Raw genomic sequence first — 24,963 nt, 5'->3', positions numbered from 1 at the left:
CGCTTAAACTATTTAAGCATTCAAATCTTATCTAGGATTTGAACCTGTGAAGAAGGGTTTCCAACAGATTTACAGTCTGTCGCTTTTAACCACTCAGCCACTCTCCTAGGTTGCTTGGATTTAGACCGAAGCACACTTCTCTAGGCACTGCCCAGTCCAGGATTTCAAAAACCTTTACTTATCTGATGCACTTGAATGGAATTGATTGATACGTTATGAATCTCTCTTATTATAATGTTATGTTTTATTGGGTTCATGTTCAGAATTTTGAATGTTCTATTCCTGCTAAATGTGTCATTTTTTTGTTTAATATTGCATTTCTGTTCCTATTCATATGGGATTTGACTTTTAGATTTCTAGGGAATCTTTTATTCCTTTGTACTTTGTTATTTTTACTTTTGCAAAAAAGACTCCTAGAAAAAAAAACTATGAACCCCACGATAGCTATAGTATATCCACCCTTCATCAGATTGAGAATCAACCCCTTGACCTTTTCACGATCACGCCAAATCTTGGTCAATTCAATACAAACCATTTTCATGTCTAATGGTTTTAGCAAAATAATGGGTTTATGTGGCTTTGACAAAGTAATTTTTAGCTCTTCCACTTTGGGGCTTTTGAGTCCTGCATTCGCCAAAACCATATTATGCAAGTGTAATAATTTAATTAGATTCCTGCTTCCATCATAACTTATGTTTTCGTATTTTAATAGGTTCACCAAATATCATAGGGCGCCTTCACGCAACGAAATAGAACTGAAACTATGCAGTTATCCTAGGTTTCAACATTATTACATAAGCCTGGCTTTCGAACCGTACATGAAACTGATGGCCTCATACGGCTCTTCCCATTGTATCGAGCCCTTTCCTATTTAATCATGACACAAGGTTAGGCTTGTCTTAAGTTATGTAGAAAGGTCAATTCAATATGTAATCGAAATGATACATGCTCTAACACACATTACATTTATTATATACGATTTATCATTATCTACTACATTATTAAAAATTCATGGGTTTCCGCGTCGGCTTTAAAGCTTAAGGAAAAATCCCATTTTCAAAAACATACGGCTTGGCCGGCCCTCCTTTGGGGGAGTTTTTGAAAGTTACTACGTTTCCCAACCAAAAGTCTGGACACGAGCCATACTCCGTGGGGAGTGCGAAGAGTGTAGATGGCCTATCTTAGACAAATCTATCAATAACTTACCCTTTTCAGACATTCAAAAAGGCTCAATGGCGATCCCCAATCTGTCGTTGCCCTGCTCTCTCCCGCTACTATGATGACGAGTCCTTAAGTATAATTAGCACTGTTAATTGTGAGGCCACGAAGCTTGCACTCATTCATTTTTCATATTGCTCTTCAAGCCTTCTGCTTCTATAGCTTTAAGGGTAGCCATTCCTTTGCTAAGGCTTGAAAGTCAGCTGAATATTTTAGCTATTGGTAGGAGGTCTTGACAATTTCTTTTTGCCTTTGATTGGAGTTTACATTACTAATATAATAGCGCTGGCTATTTTACAAGACTAACGGATCACACCGGGGAATAATGAAGCGAAGTCCATTTTGCTTTCCCTTATTCTTGTTTGATCTTTTATTCCAAGTGATGTTTGTGATATTTATGATGGTTTGTAAAAAAAAGGTGCTTGTAAAATATTTTGTTATTTTTGCTATTCATCAAGCATTGTCTGTTGACAGGATCATAAGCTCATCAATATCACTTTTAGGTTATGGTGATCAAAAATCAAGTTTCCTTGTTATGTTGTTATCCCGGCCAAGCAAAAACATAGCAACTATCCATATCTATGACTTCAACATATGACTTTTTCTCAATAAGCAAGCTTTTGAAAAGAAAAAGGTTGCTTATTGAGATCCACTTTTCTTTTCCTTGTCCGGAACAGATACTCTTTCCTAATGAACTCTTACAAACCAGAAATTTTGTGACTTTTGCCCTATACTATTCACTGAGGATAGAGGGACTTGAATCCTCACGGTTATGCAATAACTAATGGTTTTTCCTTAGCGTATTCGACAATTGAAAAATAAGGCCTAAAATAAGCAGGAATAATGCCAGCAAATAAACAATAATAAGGCTAGGTTTTTACAATGTGTATTTGCAAATAAGAACACCATGATATGACAAAAGCGTGATGGCTATTCTTGTTGTTTCCAGGATTTTCTAGTTCTTCGCAAATGAACTAACTAGCACATTAGGATGTATGAACATAGTTCTATTGACCAAAACTTATTAACATACATAGTTAATTATTAGATCTAAAAATGTTGGCGTAGGTGAAGAAAGCGGAAAAAATACTAGATCAAAGATAAAAGGATCCCACCCATCCGCTCTGCATCTGAAACAGAATTACTTCCAAGCCTGAGCATAGCGATAGGTATGCTAAGCGGTTCAGTGTGTTTTCAGGGGAACAGTGATGGAACTGGTTGTTAGACCCCTGGACAACTGGTATTCTGGACTTGGGGATAAGGATTCAACTATCATAAGCTTTATGGTTATCGTAGGAAAAGGTTAAACTGCTATTTCTAAGACAAAGTAAGTGTACACAGCTTAAATAAATCAACCAAGCCCCATCCCTAGCAATACGATCTCACGATTGGCCAATCAATCACCTATATGCAATTGCCATTGGAGTCCTTTAAGGCTCCGTTCACATATTGAACGAGGATGATTGAGGTCATCTCGAGTCAGCGGAGGTGCGATGGAAAATCCTAATAGAATGGAATGTGCAAAGTGTATCTATTGGTACTACCTATATTACACTTCCTTGGGGGTGAACGGAGGAGCGATTCAAATCACACACTAGCAAAGGATACTTACAAGTCGTACGGCTTGGTTCCATTTGGTTACCAATGGACCCACAACTTGTTGTAGCAAATTTCATGTGGAAGACTAGACCGCCCATGCCCTATTGATTCAAGAAAAACGGGAATCAAACCCATGGCTTCTGATATGACAAACCAGCACTCTAACCAACTGAGCTATTTTCCCACGTGTAATCAATGGGTACAAATAAATTATCTGTCGACAGAATTCTCAATCAGCATTAAAATGCCCATAAACTAGCTCAAACAAAAGTATTGCAGATAAGTGGCCTAAAATAAGGAACAAAAGGAAAACTTATATCATATTAGCGTTTAATTTGAAACTTTCTATTTGCCATTATCCCAGCTATGTCCTTAATGAAATTTCGTATATTCTTGCACTTTACATCCCCTAAGACAATTTGGCTTAGAGGTATAGAGCAGGCAGCAAAATGCAAATGTTTGTTATGTCAGATCAAGCCAATTAACGCTTTCTCCATTCACCACATCAGCAGGTAGCCAATATTTGTTAATTGATGCCTTCGTGGCTTTTCTATTAGAACTTATGTCAAAAAAACCCTTTCCTCGGCTTCGTTTCATGGGCCAATCGTATGAATTGACGTAGCCATACAATAGAAAATATTAGCTGCAAAGATACAATCACAGAGTTCCCACATGACATAGAAACTTCCATTCGAAAAAATAAAACTGATACAAAAGCAAATTCCAATAAGGTCTTAGTTACATAATCAGTCATGATTCCATTAATCCTATAATGTCAAATATTTTTTTTTTTTTGCAATTAAGTCTAGTGATCAAATCATATAAATTTCTTGATCTTAATGCTCTCAAGAAAATGACATAACGTATCCGATATCATTCCAAGTGGTACTCGTGTAGCAAAAGCATTTCATCAAAACCTTTGGGTGTAGTGAAGCCTGGATTATCCTTGTCTCTTAAAAAGCAGTAATACTATGCAATTTGATAGAAACTTTAGTGATTTCAATTAAAAACAACATGGACAAACTATTAATATTTGATTGTTTAAGGCCTATTGGCTTTTATGCGAATCTGAATGGCTTTATCGGTGGGCTTTCAAGCCTTTCTAGCTGGTCTTTGGGCTTTTTTCGAATGAATGATTGTTTTTGTAATTGATTAACGGAATGGATTTGTAAACCATACGGAATCACTATTTACGAAAATAGGATTAACTAATTTATGCAATTCCTCCGGAGAGATGGAATCTATCAGAGATACAATAGAGATTCATGATCGATTGGCTTCGGATATAGCTATAAAATCTTTACGTACATTCAGTACAACTAAACTATCTGGGATTTTGCGTGTTATCAATCCTTCAAAGCATTTCTACATCTTTAAGAAACGTGGACTGGAATGCAGGCATTCTTCATGTCTCATATGTGTCCAATTGGTTGAGAAACCACTGATCCATTTGAAATTGATACAACTTGAATTAGCCTTTCCCGTCAATCTCTTTATCATGTCACTATATAAAGAATCAGTATTCATTAACAATAAATGGCCATATTTACAGGTAATGGATCCAAGCGCATTACGAGCAATCCTTAAGGATAAAAATGTTTTTTACAAATCCACAATAGCTCTTCTGTGCCTAAAGCCATATAAATTTTTTTAAAATGGCGCGAAAGGTTTTCGATAGCCTAAATGTGCGCCTGTATCCAGTAATCCCTAAAAAATGACTCTCTTCTCCTTTCTAGAATAATATTTTCTACCTTCTCCCTTTCTCATACATGGCCGATTGATTTCCGTTTCTTTCACTTTAGTCTTTTGAAAAAAAGAGGCTAACAGCACACATTCCAATAGCTTTTATTGACAATTGGCCGTCAACATAAGGTTTGTTTTTTATATTTATAAATGTTTGTATCGTTTGCTGATAGCATATAGTACTAAATGGCAGCACTGACAAAAATAAGTGCCTGCACTTTGGCTTAGTATGCAAGTTCTCAGAAAGCAATTCAAGCCTAATAGTTGATGGTATGGTAATGAAGCCGTGGAGACACCTAATGTCTTTAACCACTATCATACCGGCTAAGGTCTGCCGGTCTCCAGATCATGGCTATGATTAAACATATTAGTCAACTGCAGGCAATCTTGACTTTATAGTATAATGAAAAAAGACAACAGGTTATAAAAGTGAAAAAAATATACCACAAACTTTGGAAACTAATAGAAAATACGAATACTTGCATCATCTCAGAAGATCATACTGTTATGATTAATAAAGGTGCTTATTGTAGAAAAGGGAACTTTTATAGGCTTAGTAACTGACGCAATACTGCCATAATTTCTATAAAGAAAACCACGCAAAATTAACAGATAAGATTATTGGAATTGAAAAAACAATGCTATGTTGCTTTTTTAAAAAGTTATTTTAGTAGCCTCTTGGCTAACGATTTTCTTGTGTGATAACGTTTAGGTCATAAATTTCATTTGGGAAAGAAGGTCAGTTGGACAAATTGCCAAACTTTTTATTATTCTTTCTTGCTTAACACTTGGCTTAAACTATTTTCGACATGATTGGCTTGGTGATTAAACCAAATCGATTTAAGGGTCATTTAATAAGAATTTATTGTATCACTTATAGGTTAATTTAAATGAATCTTCCGTGTTGCACTAAGTTACTCACAGAAGTATGCATACATTTTGAAAAAGTTTCGAGGTAAACACCCATCCAAATAGGTAGAGTCAGAAATCTAGCGTTGAAACTGTAAGCTTAGTTCAATGGGATGAAATGAAAAAATTCTCCTTGCTTATCTTAAATATGTAGCCTAATAAAATGCTCTCCAAACCAGGCCAGATAGTTTCCTTTCACTCGGCTCACTCACCTAAACTCTTGTCGCCATGAGTTTAGATACCCGAACCGCAATTAAATGGATTTCAGCTCTTCATATGAAGGTCTCTATATAGTAAAAGTAGAGAAGTGGCTTTTGCTTTGAACTAGTTAGATTTCGTAAAACATCCGATTGTTGTTCTATTTATTGCTTTCATCCATTTGGATTTGCAGTCAATGTGATATCATTTAAGTGTGCAACGCCCATTCATGATGATTCATCGATGTCTATTGATTTAGGCTCTTTCTCCGTTACCCTACACAAATGGAACTTACACAGATCAAAGCCTTTGGTCCCTGACCCTAATAGCAAATCACTGTAAAAATACCTAAATTACCTACCCTTTCATAACTAGACCTTTAGAATTGCATATAGCGTACTTGCTTATAGGAGACATCAAAAGTATGCTTTATCTAGCTTGCGTACAGAATGACGTATAGAAATTATGAAAAATTTTCGTAGCTTACCATACAATTTAAAATAAGCCCCTATTGTCTGTACAAAAATGAGGCCTGTGTACTCCTTAAGAACACTGCTTTGAAAAGGCTTGGTTTTGAGAATGAGGCTCTATCCTTTAACGGAGGCTAAGCGGCCCTTAATTTTTATATAATCAATAAAGGCTTTGATGTATTTCATTTAGCCGTCACCTCAGTTATTGACGAGATGTTTGGTTTTGGTTGGGTTTAAAAAGATACTATGAGTCCTTTGTTCTAAATTTCCAAGATCCATCTTTCACTTACGAGAAAATGGAGTAGATTGAGTTTTCATGGGATAATACTGATTTGGAAGGGCTAGAAGACAAAAGAGAGCATGAAAAATGCTTTGATATGTATATATAATATGGTTAGGCACTACTACAAATGAAAAAGACCATGTTTTGAGAAGGGAGAGAAAAAGTCACTTTTTGGGTTAAAATTAGTATGCCTACTACTGATGTGGCAATTAGGAGAAGTAGTGGAGCATAAAGTAGGTATGTAATTGCATGTACAAGGTCCCAAGTATCACATGTGTGGGTATTAAAGAATAGGAGTTGATTTTGAGGGCCTTCAATGCAAAAAAGTGTATAGAAAATGCATATTTCAACTTGCAATATGATTGGGTGCCTTTTAGAAAAAGAAACCCATTGTCAAGAATTTTTTCATAAACTAAAAACCCTTAGAAAAGCAAAGTGTGATGAAGTCCTCATGCTTATTGGAGTTATGCTATGATGTGATTCAGAGAGTAGTCAAAGCAAAGTTTCAAACCAAACACGTTCTAAAGTACTTATCCATGGTGAGCTTTTTGGCTACTTCCTTATGCTGCAGAGAAAGTAAATGAGAAGTCAAATGAGGATGAGTGGAAAGAAAAGTTGTCGGTTAAGGCTGCTTATATTTTACTGGAAATTTGTGTACTATCTAGGGAAGGAAGAAGACAAGTTGTTTTTGAGATTTCCAAAGCATTATCATCTTTTGTAAGTAATACACTAAAGAATAGCATGAAAAAGCACCTTAATTTTCAATCAAGATGACAAAAGTTATGATCGATTCTAGTTTGGTTTAGTTTTAGGCAAGTACTCTCCAAGTGATTGATCTTGATCATCTAGAGATCCATATGTTGGATATGGAATGCTTTACATCTTTGAACCATGCGCTTGAAAACTCATTATCTCCAATTGTAATCTTTGCAATAAATTATGACATTTGCAATATCAAAGGAATATACATTTTGAGTCCTCATGGTATTCCAAATGATTTGCTTGACCATATGGTGATCATCCTAATACTTCCATACACATTTACAAAAATAATTCAAATTTTAGCTATTCATGCACAAGTTAAGATTTATAGGTAGATCAAAATAATCTTACTTGGGGGAAATTGGACTGAAGAAATCCTTACAGCATGTAGTTCAACTATCAACTCTTGCAATTATAGTGCCCTAGATAAATGGCATGGATGAAAATTTGAAGAGTGACTTGGAAAGTATCATATAACTCTTTTTGGATACCAGAGAATTTGCAAAGCTCCTACAAGAACAGTCTTGTTTGTGAGATTTTAGAGAAGGAGGAACAAGAAACTGCTAAGCAAGTGACTGATCCAAGGATTTAAGATGTTGAATCAGAATGTACATGTTAGCATATTCAGCCTCATGTAAGATCTTGTAATAATTTCAATCAACATGGATGTTGCAAACTTGCACACAACATGAAAGGAAATAAGAAGGAAAGCATAGATCACAAGCACACCAATTAGGATAATAACCCCAATCTCAAAGTAAAGACCTCATGCATTGGACCACTTAAGGAATCTCACCACAAATTTTCACATAACAGCAAATCAATGAGAACTCAGGTAGCAAACCTCTACCATCCAACCGCCATGCTACTATTGAATTGGGATGTTTTCAAATATATTAATGGATTCATTTTCATTGGGAAAGAGCTGGACAGATGTGTGCGAACTACTGTTGATGTTATTGATGAAGATTTAACATCATTTCCCTCTACATTGTGAATGGTGGCAGCATTAGGTTACATCTTTCTGTTGCTAATGATCGAAGGGTGGCAATCAAATAAAAAGCTTCAAAAGCTTAATTAAAAAGCTTAAACATTTAAAAAGCCTTTAGGATTTCCAAGTTTTCAAAATGACAAAAACTTGGCAAGCTTAATGGAAAGCAAAAAATGTTAGGGAAGCATTCAACTCACAACATGAGAACTAAACTATATGAGGTGAAATAAACAAAGGACCGGCCCTTCCCTTGATAGCAAAACTTGTCTCTTGTGTGAAGAGAGAGGAGGGTCCCACACAAGTGTGTGGATATTTGTTTCTGTTGATCGAATTTGCAAAAAACTTGGATATGGTCAAGGTTCGAAATAGTATAACAAACTTCAAAAGAGATATGAGAACTTTATGTAATTGTTTCCTTCAAAGTTTGCATTTGTCGAACATTGTGCAAGGTGTTAGATACTCTTCATAGAGTGTGTTTTTGTAGAGCTTAAAGTTATAAGAGGCATAAATGGTTGCTTGTGCTCATGTGTTGGTTGTGTTGTATTTGTCAAATGTTGGAAATTTTTAATTTGTGTTGTCCAAAGTCAATTCCCTAATCAGCACTCGACGTCTCATTTTTAGGTTGTATGAGACGATCACTGCTCGCTAAACATTCTTTTTTGGTGTTCCCACTCAGGAGTGCCAAAAATTTTGAGATTTGTTGAATTGCTGAGACTATTTTTTGATGGCTAGTTCTTTCTCATAATTTCATGGTACAAAATGAGAGGATCATTAGCGATTCCTTGAAAAATTAGGGCTTGGATGTATCATCTAGCAAATAAGTGACTCAACCCTAGAACTCCAAAATTTGAAATATCAATTGTTGGATGAGGGTCAAAACTTGTTTGAGAATTATGAAAAACCCCTTAGATTGAGAAATCCTCTTGTTCCTATGGAATATGAAGTTACCAAATAGGTGTTTCTTAACTGATTTAAAGAAATTGAAACTTCCTAGGACCTTTGATGGAAAATAGAAATTTTCCAAAAAAAGAAAACTAGACCATTGATTTTTTTGCCCTAGAATACACCCGATTATGAGATAGTTGGAATACATCCCTAGGCCTAGGAGAGAGAGCATCTAAAATATTAAAAATACAATATTTTGTGGAAAAAATGTAGGGAGAGATGAGAGAAAAATTAAAAATAAAGGAACCGAGCACCTTTGAGGAAGCAATGATGCTAGCAATAGAAAATTTGAGAAAATTTGAGAAAATAAAAAAGAGAGAACCATTGAGAGCACCAAACATTGAAAACAAAGATCAAAACTAGCAAGAGGATAGACTAAATTTTCACATTTTAGCAATACAAATGCTCAAGATTGAGGATTAATTATCAAGACAAATGTAAAACATGAGATTAGGAGCATTGAGAGGAAGACCTTGGGGAAGAGGAAGTGGAAGACCTATAGGACACATGAGTTAGGAAAACATGGGAAGTGGAAGAGGAGGAAACATGATAGAATATTTTTGAAGACCAATGGTGACTTGTTTTTATTGTGGAGAGTTAGGCCATATAAGCACAAATTTCTCTTACCCACCTAGGGCATGAGGAGATATATATCATCTACCCCAAAACCTTCTCAACAAACAAAATGATTTTGGAATAGAAATCAAAGACCATACTGCATCCTAAGCACCAAGGTCAACTAAAGAAGAAAAAGGGAAAAGTGCCATTAATTGTATTCTTCTAGAAAAAACAAAGTGAGGAAAATAAAACAGTTGATGTGATGCTTCTAATAAAAAGGAGGAGAGATGTTGAGAGAGATAAACCTAAGACTATAGTAAGACTGGTGAGGAAAGAGGAAGAAAATAAAGAGAGGAGAGAAGAGAGAGATAAGAGAGAAGGAAATAAATTAAGAGCACCTAGGAAACACTATCATGCTTCTAATATTCCTTTGGGGGAAGGAGAAAATGACTATGATCTAAAAATACATATGAAGGAAAAGAAGGCCGGTATATCTTTTGCACAGTTAATGGATTTGTGCCCTAAGATGAGGGGACAGTTGAAGAAATTAGTGAATCCAAAGTTCAAGGAAAGAAAGAAATAAACACTAATAATTTTGAGTGTAGAGGAGTTACATGGCATTTGTCCTATTGTTGATGCTTGGTATAAGAATCAAAACATAGGTGAAGCGAGGAGCACAAGTTAGTGTGATTGCTCAGACTTCTGTATAATAATTTGGACTTCGAATTGTCGAGGGATTAAAGATTCAAGTTAGGCTTGCAAATCATGCTAAAGGAAGGTGCCTAGGTATAATTCAAAATTTGGAGGTCAAGGTTTATGGTGTGTTTATGAAAATTGGTTATCATGTTATGCCTATAGGGTTGGAAGCTTTTCTGCTTATTTTGGGTAGACCATGGCTTAGAAAGGAAGGAGTAATACAAGATTGGAGAAAATGAATCATAACAATTTATGACCATAGAGGAGTAGTGAAGAAGTTTGATATAGCCTCAAGAAAAGAACTAGTGAATGAGGATGACAATGAAGAAGAAGAGGAGGAGGAGAGTGATAATTCTGAGAAAGATAATAGTGAAGATGAGAGTTTAGGAAGTGATTCTGATCGAGAGTGTCATCTATTGCCGTAGAGTTAGTAAAACTTGAGAGAGATGGGGAGAGACAAGAGGTTCAAGAATGTCTTGAGTGTCATAGAGATGAAGAGAACATTGAGGAGGATTTTTTAAGTCTTTTAGAAGACTATGAGGGGGGGAGCATAGAAATTGGAAGATTTATTGATGAAGTTGAGGATTTAGATTTGTTGCCAAAAGAGATGGACATGGTTGATGAGTTAGGTAGTGAGTTTGTAGATGCAAGAGTTAATCGAGATAGTATTGAGGTTATGGATTCTAACTCTTTTTTTGATGGCGTTGTTGACTCTGGTGAGTCTTATGAGTTGGTTGATGATGGTTTGAGTAGTCTTGGAGAGCCTTCTATTTGTGAAATTGTTGATGTTCTTTTGAGTATATCTAACCTCATACGTCTTGATATTTGTGTGGATGATTGTATGGTTGATTCAGGCAACAATGGGGAAGAAAAAACTTCACCTAATAGTCTTTCAGTTTCTTTACATTGTCCTAGAGTTTTTGATGATGTTTGTGATGATTTTGATTGGGTTTTTGAGGATCCTAAGAGTGACACTGATGAGGATGTGAAATGAAATTTGAGTAAGTCCATGAAAAGAATTGAAACATTGAGGGAAGAGCAATCTAAATCTCGGGAAAAGGAATCAAAAAAAGATTGTAATATGGAATAGGACCCTAATATGTTGGCTAGTGACTATACTGTTGAAGATTCTTGTGAGAATTATCCGAATATTGGTTATGAGGATATTATTGAAAGGGTTAGTCATTGTGTTAATGGAATAGGAGAGTTGGAGTCATGTTTTGTTGAAGAGATGAGTAGTTTGAATGGGTGTCTCAAAGAGGCCTCAGGAAATGACTTAGTTTGATGTGGATGATGGTGTGGTTGAATGTTTTGTGATGATGGAAGATGTTTCTCTAGCATTTTCTAAAGGTTTTTTGATTGGTTGGATGTCTTTGAGGATGAAAGTGAATTTGGCAACATAGAAAGGGTTGAAACCTTGTTCTAAAACCTTGGAATTGTCATGTTTTCCTTTAGGGTAGATGGGAGGGGTATGTGGATTGTTGTAGATGAGGTTAGATTTGGATTTTTTGTTGATTTTGATGAGAATTCAGTGGATGACTTTTTATGTTTACAAAGAAGTTACTTGAGAGAAATGTAATTTTGATTTTTTTGGATTTTGAGTTTGAGGAGTTTAAGGATAAATTGTTGGACTTGATTTTTGATTGGTTCATAAATGTAGCATCATTTTATGAAAGTAACTACTACACATGAACGCTTGCAAACTAGGGGGAGGGCTAAGTATGCCAACCATTTTTTTGTAAATTAAGAACCCCTAGAAAAATAGCAATTTTGTAGGATTTTTGTAACTTAGTCGTTTGTGTGATTGTTTGAATTGTTGTTTTATAGTTAGATTTTTTGTGTTTGTATGAATCTGGAATTGTTTTTGTCATTTTGTTTGGAGGTTTTGAGCATGGAAACTTGATAGCCTTAGTCGAGATTGGTATTCCCTTGGTCAAGTTGGAGCTAGAGTTTGTTAGAAGCTGTGGAACATGTTGAAACATGTATAATTTCTTGCCAATACTCTCACACTTCACAGGGATTATGGGTTCATGAGCACTTCACATTGCACTTGTCCAATGCATAGCACTTGGGAATCATCTCCTAATTTTATCAATTACTTCCATGCCATGGGTTAGGTTGATGCACGATTTGCACAATTGTTGAGAACTAGCATGACATGATGCCTGCTACATCTATATGTAGTAAATCTTAGATGCACACACACTCAAGAGAGTACCTTTCATTGTGCACACACTATTTCTTGCACGCACGAGAGTTGGGATTTTCATCACCAAAATACGAACTATTGATTGAGTGGGAAAGGTGGTTGGATAATTTGAGGGTCGTGTAAGATGCCTTTAGTTGTGAGATGGGTTGTTTTCTTGGTCAACATTATGAGAACCATTATTTTCTTGAGAGACTATGAGATTTTGGGAGGGTGGAGTAGAGTACAATATATTTTGCTGAGTGATGAGAGGTGAGGCTAAGGATCTAAAGCAATGAAGGAATTGTGCTCGTATTTTGCATGACGCCCCGACACATGTAGATAGGCTAGGGATTTTTTTTTCAGTGCATTCATATTTTCGTGTGGAGCATTGCTTGTTTTTGGAATTTTCAGAGCATTATCATCTTTTGTAAGTAATATACCAAAGAATAGCATGAAAAAGCTCCTGGATTTTCAATCAAGATGCCAAAAGTTATGATCGATTCTAGTTTGGTTCAATTTTTGGCAAGAACTCTCCAAGTGATTGATCTTCATCATCCAAAGGTCCATAGGAGCATAGAAATCAGTCACCCAAGACTTGTAATATTGAGGTTAATCGACCAATCTTTGATAGAGGTTAGGTTGAGGAAGATTGCGAGTAAATACAAAATAAGTTGGAAAAACTAGTGCAAATGAAGGGAAGATCCAACAAAAAAAGATTAATTAAAAGGAAACTTAGAATAGTCCGAAGGGAACTAGGGAAAATCCAAAAATGGATAAGACCAAGTTGGAAAGAATTGCCGCAAGTTAAAGATCTTACTCTAATTGCCTCCCTATTTATGTAGAAACATTTCTTTAAAAAGAAATGCTTGTGCTTGTGATTACAATGATATATACAAGTTACTTGAGGTACTTAGGAAGTTTGATTGAATTGATCAAAATCCTAACGTACCAAATTCAGAACATGATAAAAGGAAAGTGCACTAGACCTCCCTTAAGGCTAGGTGCGGGTTCCTTTACCAAGAGGGATTGATTTTTGCCATCTTGGAGGGTTCATACTTACCCTGATGGCGAGATCTTGGTCTTTGTAGGGAGATCTTGGGGCAAGACGAGTTGAGAACGCCAATCATAGGCTTTGGCAAATAAACTCTTAAACTCCTAGGAATCATCCAAAATCGTTGCGTAACTCTGGATGTTCTTGACCATAAAAAAACAAAGTATTTTAGTTGTTGTCTTAAAATAAATTTAGAAGAGCCATTAATAAGTCAAGGGTTTCCTTGAAGCTCATATTTTACATTTTCTCTCCCTTGTTTATAACCATGGTAAAAATCCCTACTTTGCATACGAATTTACATATCTCTCTTTTCTTTTTTGAGTTATTATTTATATAGTTTTTCCAATGAGGATGTATTACATGATATGATTGTTTTGTTAAGCTTTAGCTTTGTTAGATTTCTCTTATAAAATATTGAAAGATAATCCAATAAGTTGTTTTATTTGACTCCTCTACTTACATGTCTTAGATATTTGAAATTATTTTGCCTAATAATGTGACTTTTCTCTATGAGCCTATCCATTATTAGCATGATTCTTAATTGTACCATGTAGGGATTTCCATCGAATATATTAAATGGTGAATCCATCTTCTCTAAAGTTTATCTTACCAAGTTTTCCATGAAATTTCAAGAACCTTTTAGCCTTATAGATGTTTTTTTGGGGATACAATTTCCAACCTTGGACTTTTAAGATTTGAGTTCAATGATAACATTACCTCCATGGAAACCAATTGAAGATAAAACTTGCTTGATCTTGGTTATACCATCTGGTCTAGTTGATAAGGACTTCAACTTCCAAGTAAATCCTATTTAAGGATAACAATCTTTTCAATTATTCTGCAAAGTGCATAAAGTATACAAATGTGAGCATTGGCCAAAGAAATATTTAAAAATGGCTTGAAGTATATGTCTTTGACATGTCTTGAGAGGGAGCTCTATTCAAATTTCTTGGGTTCAACTTTGTGGTAGGTTGAAGATATGTATAGAGGCTAGGACATCTAGAGTTAGCTCCATTTGATACATTATACATGCACTTGAGTATCTTTAAATCCCTAATAATATCACATTGGATATTGAAGTTTGATGGAAAATAAAAAATAATATATCAAATCCCTTTGTGTGTATTTCAAAGGCTCCTAACCAGTAGATGTTGTGTTCAAATTGAACACTAAAGTGACATTAAATTAATGCATGGATTTGATGAAAGTGTCCTATTTATCAAGGTAATAGAAATCCTTTCTAATTTTGTATACATGAAAAAGATTACCCAAAATTTCCATTTTTTAAAAATTAACTCTTTGTCTAATAGTCTTCACCATAGATGGCCTTGGAAGTAAGTAGTTGCATTCTTGATTGTGTTTCACATTTGATTTTATTAGCTCAACTATTTGTGTATATGTATCTCAACTAACATAAATACTATCAAGATTTTTCTACACTCAATCAACATCCAAAGAGTAATGCTTAATGAAAGAATTCAAGCATTGTCACTTTTTTTATAAAAAAATTTGGTGCTATTCATTATTATAAGATCTTTGGAGTATAATCTTCCATCCAACCAAGTATCAAGATTCTTCTTTCTTTCAAATTTGAGCACATATTTTATGGAATCTGAAGTAATATTAGGTTTTATTCTTTTCCTAAATTGGTTCATACTCTCTCTTTAACTAAATATGAAGATGATAAAGAGATTATTTACTTGCACTATAAATATAATTGGAGAATCGTCCATAGCCAATGTTGTAATTGAAAGACTCATATGGAAAAACTATGGTATTCAAAAAAGAAGAGGAATCATGAAAAATTAGCAAGGGAGAGAAGAAAACACGACCATAAGAATGGAAAGAGGTTATCAAGAGGTTTTTTAGAAAAATCAAATTCACTATTCACTTCCACTTTCATTAAGAAAATGTAGGATCTTTATTGGCATAATTATTGTTACCTTTATGGGGGCCTAGACTTCTAGGTTTGATATCAGCCATGAAAATGTTATGATAATGATTTTTTAATTATTCTAGATATGTTAATATATCCAAAAGTAAAATTTTTAATAAATCACAAATATATATATATATATATATATATATAAATTGGGTAGATTCCCCCATCAACCCACAAATCCACATGTTTCAATCCCATTTGCCTATAACTCTACAAAACTTGAGAGTTGACACTGATACGTTGGGTTTTTTTGAATAATGGGGCATATTCAATCTCTACCTCAATATACAGCTCCTTCTTTCCTATATTAATTTTACTATTAATAAAAACGAGGAGCCTACTTGGTTGTCACAAGAGGTAGAGTGGAGATGCACAGAGAGGCACACAAAGGTGCCAAGGGAAAGGAGGGTGATATATATATATATATACAAATATTCTACCTTAGCAGTTTATCTTGTACAAGTGATTTCTTGCCCATTTGCTAGTTTGACAAGCAAAATAGGTGCAGCTACAGTGGTTATCCCTAACCTTCTTGCACAAGCTCGTGAAATGAAAGAATGAGTGCTGCTATAGTCAATCAGGGTTTTGAATTTCTTACCTTGGTAATCCGATGGTGTTTGAATCACCAAGAATTGGCGGTTCGGCCCCTTTTTATGGAGAGCAGCATGAACGGATGCCCTTCCCATTGCTGCACGACTATGGCCATGGGTAGCTCTGGATTGGCCACTGAATTTTCCTTGACGATGATTTTCGCCAAGTTTGGGACATTCCCTTTTGAAGTGCCTAAGTTCATTGCAGTGAAAACATCATAGGCTTTGGTCACTTCTTTGAGTGGGGACAAAGTCACTGATTACATTTTTCCTCGACTTCTTCCATTAGCATTGACTTTATCCTTTCGCCCTTTTAAATTGAGCTCTCAACATCCCTAGATTCTAGTCTTTGTGAGACCAATGCTTGTTATTCCTGGACTTCGGCTAGACTTCTTGGGCAATAGGTCCTGCTCTTATCAATGCATCTTGTAAATCCTAAGGACGCATTGATTCCAACCGAGTGTTCATTGGTGGGTTCAACCCATCATAGAACTTCGAGACTTGTTGGGGAATACTCATTGTCAGGGGCATTTTAACATGGAGACAAATCTCGAGTAGTACGCCTCCAGAGACATGCCCAATTGTTTCAATTTGAAGAACTCATTCATTTTCTGAGTCATGTATGCAGATGGCATGTACCTTCCCCGCACTGATTTCTTTAGCTTGTCCCAAGTTATTGTGCTTTTTATGACTACTTGGTCTTTACACCATTGCTCCCATCAGAGCCTAGCTTTGCCCGATAAGTTTGAGCTTGGCAATCATAGCCTGGTTTACAAGTGATGTTCCTGCTACGCTAAAGTAATCATCCATAGATTAAATCCATACTTCGACATCAGCTTCAAGAGTCTTCCCTTTACTGTATCTGGTTTTCAATTTAAACTTCTACGTTAGGATTGCATTTACACATCTCTATGCAACTTAAATCAATGCACAAACTATTTCTCATTACTACAGTGTGACAAATAAAAAAAGCATAGAATTCTTGTTTATCCATAAAGAAGCATAAACCTTAAGTACAATTATTCGGGAATGGATAGAGATTGGTTGGGATGATTTTCTTTTCAAGAGATACATCAACGCCAGGTTAATGATTCCTTATTGGATTCAGCTCTATAGGGAAAGAATAGTAATATGGATTGGGGGAATGGGTTCTCAGGAAGAAGCGATAAGTCATGGAAAGTTCACAAAATCCTCGTTTTTGATAGCCATAACATCCATTTCACCCCATTACTTTAATTCTGTTTGCTGGCAAGACTTTGACCATCTCCTCATAGATATAGCGATTTTATTCTACTTGGCGGTATCCGATGTGTAGGATTGAGTACACAAGTGCCTCATGGAAGATGAATAACTTGATGATCGTCAAATCTTCCAACCATTTTAGCCTCTTCAGCTTGTTTTGAAGATAGGCGAGTCGACTGACATCTATGTAGCAGTATCGTGCGCTCCAAGTCCAAAGCCATTCCACATACAACAGTGAAAGGTTGTAGAGTCGATCTAGGATCCCCATCATGTCGGATCGTTTGCGATAACTTGAAGAGTTCATAGCCATCCTAAACATGATATGAAATACGAGGAACCTACTCCATGCCTCGTAGGTCTCGAGGCAACAACAATCCACAAGTGAGTGAAGGAAAAATAATGTTTCCTAATGAAAACATCACTTCGCTCTTCCTAATTTATTCCTATCCTGATTATTTTATTCGTTGATTTGCTCTAATAGCAACTGTAATGTGCTCGCCTATTGGTTGTTCAAACACGTTTTTAGCGGTCCATCGAGAGACGAATCTAAGCAACACCGCCCGGCACTCCCATGGAATGTTACGAGGTTTGTCGCTTGGGGTTTCCCAAGTCCGCCTCACAATGGAACGTTTGCAACCGAACCCACTAGGATCGACCTGAAATCTGGGTTCCTAGTGGTCAAGATCTCTTGATAGCATTCTAGTGTCAGGTCCTGGACATCCTACTTTACACAGAGATACCCAAGCTAAAGCAAACACATGCCGCACTTGGTTCAAAGAGAATGGGAAACGAGGGGGATGCACCGCTCAACCTTTGTGCCCGTAGAGCATAGTCCCATTCTGATCCCCTAAAACGGCATGAATCGGGTTCTAACCTAACAATACCTAAAGGTCATAAGACTGTAGAACCTTGTGACAAGCCTCCTAGTCCTCTGGGACCACCATTCCGTGTAGGATAGGCCCGTTGGGGGTTCCGCCCACTCGCTTCTCTCAATAGGTGTTCTTTAGTTATCTAATTAGGTCCTATCACATTTATGTGTGGCATTTAAAATTAGCTTCCTTAATTAAGCCTTTTAGGGAACAGGGTTCGTTAGAGTGACACTGAAACAAAAACAATTCAGACATGTTCCTTGGAAGTAAACTTTATATTAGCATTTTAGCTGAGATACAAGTCTTGTCCAAAAAGGACAATTTTCGCAATCTGTGAGGATGCACCTTGTTTCTTCCAAGTTTTTGCTCTTGCACTAGTAACAGGGCCTCGAGAATCCATCTCGAGTCATGTAAATTATTTGAATAGGAACCAGAGGCAGGGAATTTACAGCCAGAGCCCCCTTGGCATCCAAGCATCCTCCTACATTCAAACTAATTCCATGGAGAGACCTCTTGTGGCGGGCTCGGTCCACATTCCCATCACACGGTTATTTAGAACCCCCTTGGATAGGGTTGGCGACCAGCTACTAGGGGTGGTTTGCCGCACCCTCCATGAATTCAACTTGATTCATTATTCCAATTTCTTTTATGAGTTTGGGGTCATACAATCCTTTCACAGATGGTGTTCCTAAATTAACAAGCACAAACAATAATAAAGGTGAGTGCTCGGGACATTTGCTAAGGTGGAGTTCCTATTTTTGAATGCTTAGCGTTCACCCCTTTTTGGGTTGTTTTCTTGCCTTCATATAAACTTCTATAACCTTTTGAGGGATAGAGAATACCCTCATTCCAACCTCAATCCTATGTGATAAGAGCGAGCAATTACACTATTAGATCTATATCCGATAGTTTTTGGATGGTAGTTCCCCTAATTTGCTAACCTTTAGTCCGGGGTTCTTATTTTAAGGTCACAGGTCTTAGATGACTCAAACTAGGATTTCAATCGGACAGTTGGTAACCATTTTCCCACCTTAGAACTCTATCAGGGTTTCTAAGTTTACCCTAGGGTTTCCTTCCCTCAAGATAACAGGAACTTTTTGTTCATTCCTCTCACAAGTCAAGAGCAAACTAAGCCCTTTTGCAATCCTTAAATAGTGCGAGCATCGAATGTCACGTGTCAAATGGTCATTCTTTCTTGTGGATGCAACATTTGAGTTTTCTTGTATTGGCTCTTCGAGAAGTATCATATTTTAAAAAAGATATCTCCAAGGGTGTTTTGGACTCATCGTGGCTAGTTGTTAGGATAGAGACCAAAGAGCGTGAGCTCTGTCAATAAATCAAAAGACTAAGCACCACTTTAGCTATCCTTTGGAGGAGATAAATCCATCGTGAAAAGCTTAATATAAAATGTCAGCTTATGTTGCTGAGTGCACAAAGAAGGAGTGATATGGAGGAATAAATTCTTGGAATTGCTCAAAACACATCCTTAACAAGTCCATTCTTGACTAAATCCTTTCCACCTTGACTTGGAATAAAGGAGATAATGTCATATTTCTTTGAAGAACAACTAAATCTGCACGGGATAAGAAAGGAATTGGCTGCACAAAAGGACTTTGTGAAGCAAACCAAGACTAAGCCAATTGTTCCTTAAGCTATTGAATTTGAGTATTATTCTGGTCTATGATAGTGTTGGTTGATTTGAGCTTTTCTGTTTATATAGTTTATCAAAGCTTTGAGATCTTGGGCTTCCTTCAACAACCTATCCCTTTCCTTAGTCACAATAATGACTTTAGATTTGGTATTTGCCAATTGAGCTTGCAAAGTAGACATCTCTTCTTTCTAAGCACCAACGACCTTAGTCTGTTGCTCCATTTGTGTATAAAGGTCCAAAAAAAATCTTTGGGAGAGGCTAGATCAGTATTAGCCTTATTCAACTCCTCCTTAGACTATTGTCCTTCTCATAAAAGAAGAATAAAGTTGCTGAATACAAGTGGTAATTGAGAGTTTAATAGAAATTTGAATGTATTTGCACAAAAATGGAATTGCATCTCTTGTCACCAAACGTTGTATAGAAGGAATTTAAAAATCCAGAGTACCATCTCTATGTGCTCTTAAAAGATTGGGCGTTGTAAGGAAAGCAAGCAACATATTGCAAGATTGGACATGAACTGGAACTAAAGGAGTGGACACAAGTACTACTAATTCAACCACTTTCTTAAGACGTTTTCTTTGAATGACAAAGGAGGAGGAGAATCAATATCCTTAATGATGACATCACGATCTTTGGTAGGAGGAGGAGGAATCACTGGGAGGATCAGCTAGTAGTAGGGAAATTTCCTTCGTAGAGACAGCATATGTTAAGAAAACATAAAGATAGGAACCATATGTGACATTAGTCCCATTATCCCTCCTGGCTCGAATAAAATGCTAATCCATTTTAGCAAGAAAATATGAACTCTAATCAATAGTGATTCCTTTGAAAGATAATTAAAAGGGATTTTGACTGGCATGAACTTGTTTGAAGCAACTGGCACAATTGTTTCCACAAAGGGTTAGAAATATTAGACACACTAACTAACTCCCAAAGTACTAATGACCCGCTTATTAGCATCCAAGACATTTGTGGTCTACTTCTATGAAAGCTTCAAAAAATTTTAATTTGAGAAAAGTTGACAGGCAGCAAGAAAAGGTTCTCCACGATGGGGTAAAGAGCTTTGCCCAGGCATGTCAAGAACAGAGCCAAACCTCTTGTTGTAAGAAGTTAAAAACTAATCACACATGTCAAGATCATTAGGGACAGGTGGCAATGCAAGAGCCATAAATTTGGATAAGTCGACCTTAGAAATAAGGTCTGATTCTAGCAACTGCAAATAATCATAAGAAACAAATGGAACATACTGGATCAGGGGAGGAGCATGAGGCACCATTCAAATGGATCACACACACACACACACACACACACTCTCTCTCTCTCTCTCTCTCTCTCTCTCTCTCTCTCTCTCTCTCTCTCTCTCTCTCTCTCTCTCTCTCTCTCTCTCTCTCTCTCTCTCGGAATTCCTGGAAAACAACATAATAGTATAAAGAATAAGATATCCACAAAGGAAATGACTTACATGGACAAAAATCGACTCACCATCCTAGGCAATCCACATCTTGAAAAAATTCGGCATGATCTCTCCACCACTGATGCGAGTGAAAGCTTCCTAAAGTATAGACATACATGCATCCAATATCCCCGTATTAGGTAAAAAATAATAGTATACAATGTACCCTAACTCAAATCAACATGACTGAAGAAAACTGGACTAAACCAAACCACAATACACTGATAACTAGACCACACCTAACTAAGATGGTCAGATTGACAACCACATCAACTACCCCACATAGCGCTTTATCTAAAAGGGGAATTGTGCAATGTGAGAGAAATGGAAATTTTAATTGAGTGAAAATTTTAATAATTAATTAATAATGGGCGATTTTTATTAAGTGACAAACCTGAGCAAGAAAATGGTGGTTCATTTTACTTATTAATTGAAAATCATTAAGTTTCACGATACTTTAACGTTTCCTAGACATCATTCCCGACTCAAGTTCTTTAAATGTAGGTTCATTTTGGGAAATTTAATGTGTGTGGAGTGCTTTTTTGTTAGCACATGCATTTATGATGGTGGATACATTTTATTACAAATTATAAATTTGTGTGTAGCGTACAAAGCATGTGCTACTATGTGAATGACTAGTTCATTTTAATTAAATTATGTGTGTATAGCACATGAAGCATCTCACGTGAAAAATGTGGTCAATTGGTTCCTTTTAAAAATTAGTTGTGATATTTGGTGTAACAAAATAATTCTCCTTGGGAGGAATAAAAGTCTTAAAAAAATCATAGGAAAAATAGTCACCTTGTTGAATCACGTAATTTCCAAGGAAAAATTGTGATTCCAAGATGTGATTTGTTAGGATAAATTCTAATCAGTCAAGACCCATAATGAGGTCAAGTAACCAAGAGCAATAATTACAAACAAAGACTAACAATAACCAAGGAACGACCCAATGAATGAAGGCTAATCAAAATTTAGATCTCAAGAAAGAGACTTAGAAAATATAAATACAAAACTTACATTTTCTTTGTATTTTCCATCTATTTGATTTGCATCATATTAGCAGTTGTTTTGCCAATCTTGAATTTGGTTCATGTTTCTTTCCTTGTCCCAATTTGTCACCTTCTGTTTTTTGAACAATGCATCACTTTCCACTCCACAATATTTTAGAAGAAAAAGTCACGCTAATTTCTTCACCATGCAATCAAGATTCCTACTAGAAATCAAGCTTAAACACTATATCCACGGAGAGCGATGACATTAGAATTCAACGGCACTCTATTGGCTCTTCTACCCTAAGAGTGGGACTTGGGGGGATTGCTTATATAGTATATAGGAAAAAATTCACCTTCAAGTAAAGGGATAAGATTTGACCATGTGTCCAAATATTAATCACATTAGGAATTCCCAAACTTTATGAAAATTCCTAAATTCTTGAATCTGTGGTTCGAAGGGAAACTAGAAAAAATCCAAGAAGCTAGAAGAGGGCCAAGTTGGAAAGAATTGCCTCTAAGTTAAGATCTTGCTCAAAGAATTGCCTCTCTATTTATGTAGGAATATTACTTGAATAAGAATTGTTTGTGCTTACAAGGATGTATTACAAGTTTAGCTTGATGCACTTAAGAAGTTCATTGAATTGAATCAAAAGCCTAATGTACAAAGTTTTCAATGGGATAAAAAGAAAAATGCACTAGAATGCCCCCAAAGCTAGTTGCGGGTGCCTTTTCCAAGGGGGATTAACTTTTCCATCTCGTGAGTTAGGGCCAAATCCAATGGTGGAGATTGCTCCGTAGGAAGATCCTTGGGCAAGAGGATTTGAGAGTGCTAGGGGGCTCTAGTCGGTAAACGCTTAAACCTTAGGAATTGGCCAAACCCCTAACTGACTCAGGATGGACTTTTGAGGCCCTAGTACTAGTTCGGGGGTGGAAATCTTAGAAAAATAAATACTTTCCTACCGTTCTTCCATATGGACAAAATGTGAACACTTGTATAAGCATTTCTATTAAACAAAGAAGCCATTTTTAGAAAGGGATTGTTTTCATTATTTGTGTATTATGCTTTAAATTACATGAATGAACACTATGACTAAAAGAATTAAAGAAGCAAGTTGATCATATTTATAACTTAAATGTGTTAGGTAAGTAGATAACTAAAATTACCTAGTCAAGGGAAGTAGGAGGGCATTATTCTTAATGAATCCATCCTAAGGCAGAGTGATCTCGGTAAGCCAAGAGCTTCTTCACAAATTCAATGTGTTATGAGTATAGGAAATATTGACCCATAGGATCAATTAGAACCTTCACACCGTATCGTTTTAGGGGAACAGAGTGAGACTTTGCCTCATAGGCAATGACATACTCATACTCCCCCCGCCAAGACCTTCCATTGCAAAGTGGGCTCGAGAGAGTCTAGGTAGCAAAACTCATGTTATTTGAAAAAGTACTAAGCAACACTGCTTAGAAAATCATCCCAATGGGACCACTTAATCATGTCGGTAAAGATGTCTCAAGAGAACACGCCACAATTAGGTTATATGAATTGTTTTATAATTGATATGTAGGTAATGTAGATACTGCATGTTTTTTTAATTGGTTGTGATAATTATAATTTTTGAATATATTTAGAATCTAGTTTTCATGGGTCCAAGAAGAAAAGTTAAGTTTGAAGTAAAGGGAAATTTTCTTATGTGTGTTCGATTTTATGAGATGCTTAAGGTGAGAGAACCCTAGGAAAAAATATGTTAAAAGGAATCTTTTGGAATATAAATGTTTCCAAAACCAATGTAGTGGCAAATGAAGAGGGATTTCTTTTTGCCTGAATGAAATTGTCCCTTTGCTAGTTGTTTTCTTTCTTGGTGGCCATTATGTAGGTAAAAACCATTATGTCGGTAAAAATCCAAGTTTGGATAGTACCTCTATTATGGTTTTTCAAAGAGAGAAGAGGATGTGCCTTCACATAGATGTTTTTTGAGCTAGCAATATGCAAGAGATATCAAAAGAAGGAGAAGTTAAGCCACAAATGTTATACGAGGTTTGTATATCCTATCCTTGAACTGAGCATCCACTTGGGGATTACACTGAACACATCACTACACTTGACTTTATGCACTACACCGAGGTTCCATATATCCCTTCTTATCAATTACTTCCATGCCATGGAGGGAATATGTGCTTAATTGCATCAATTTATGCACTAGCATAGCTTGAGGCCCATTGGAGCTATATCCATTAAATTGAGATGCACTTTCACAAGAGAGAGATCACCTTCATTGAACACACACATTTTGGCACTGTAGATTGGGATATTCTTACACTCTTTAGGAATCATGGGGTTGGTAACATGAAAGGGAGAGTAAAGCTCAAGTAAAGAGGGATCTGAAGGTCTTCATCAAACTGATAGAGGAGTTCTCCATGTTCAAATTATCAAACATAAGTGCTTTTAAGAGTGGGAGACATAGTGTGTCATATTTTGACCAATGAGGTGAGGTATTGAGGATTAAAGGATAATAAACAATTTCAAGGAACTTATCATGTATTGAGGATTAAAGGATAATAATAAATATCAAGGAACTTATCATGTATGCATAAATGTATGAAGAACTTCAA

The sequence above is a fragment of the Lygodium microphyllum genome, chromosome 24 (assembly GCF_053477565.2).
Source record: "Lygodium microphyllum isolate KBCC chromosome 24, Lygodium_microphyllum_v1.1.10, whole genome shotgun sequence".
In the NCBI taxonomy this organism is placed as follows: domain Eukaryota; kingdom Viridiplantae; phylum Streptophyta; class Polypodiopsida; order Schizaeales; family Lygodiaceae; genus Lygodium; species Lygodium microphyllum.
This window is presented reverse-complemented; position numbering follows the sequence as displayed.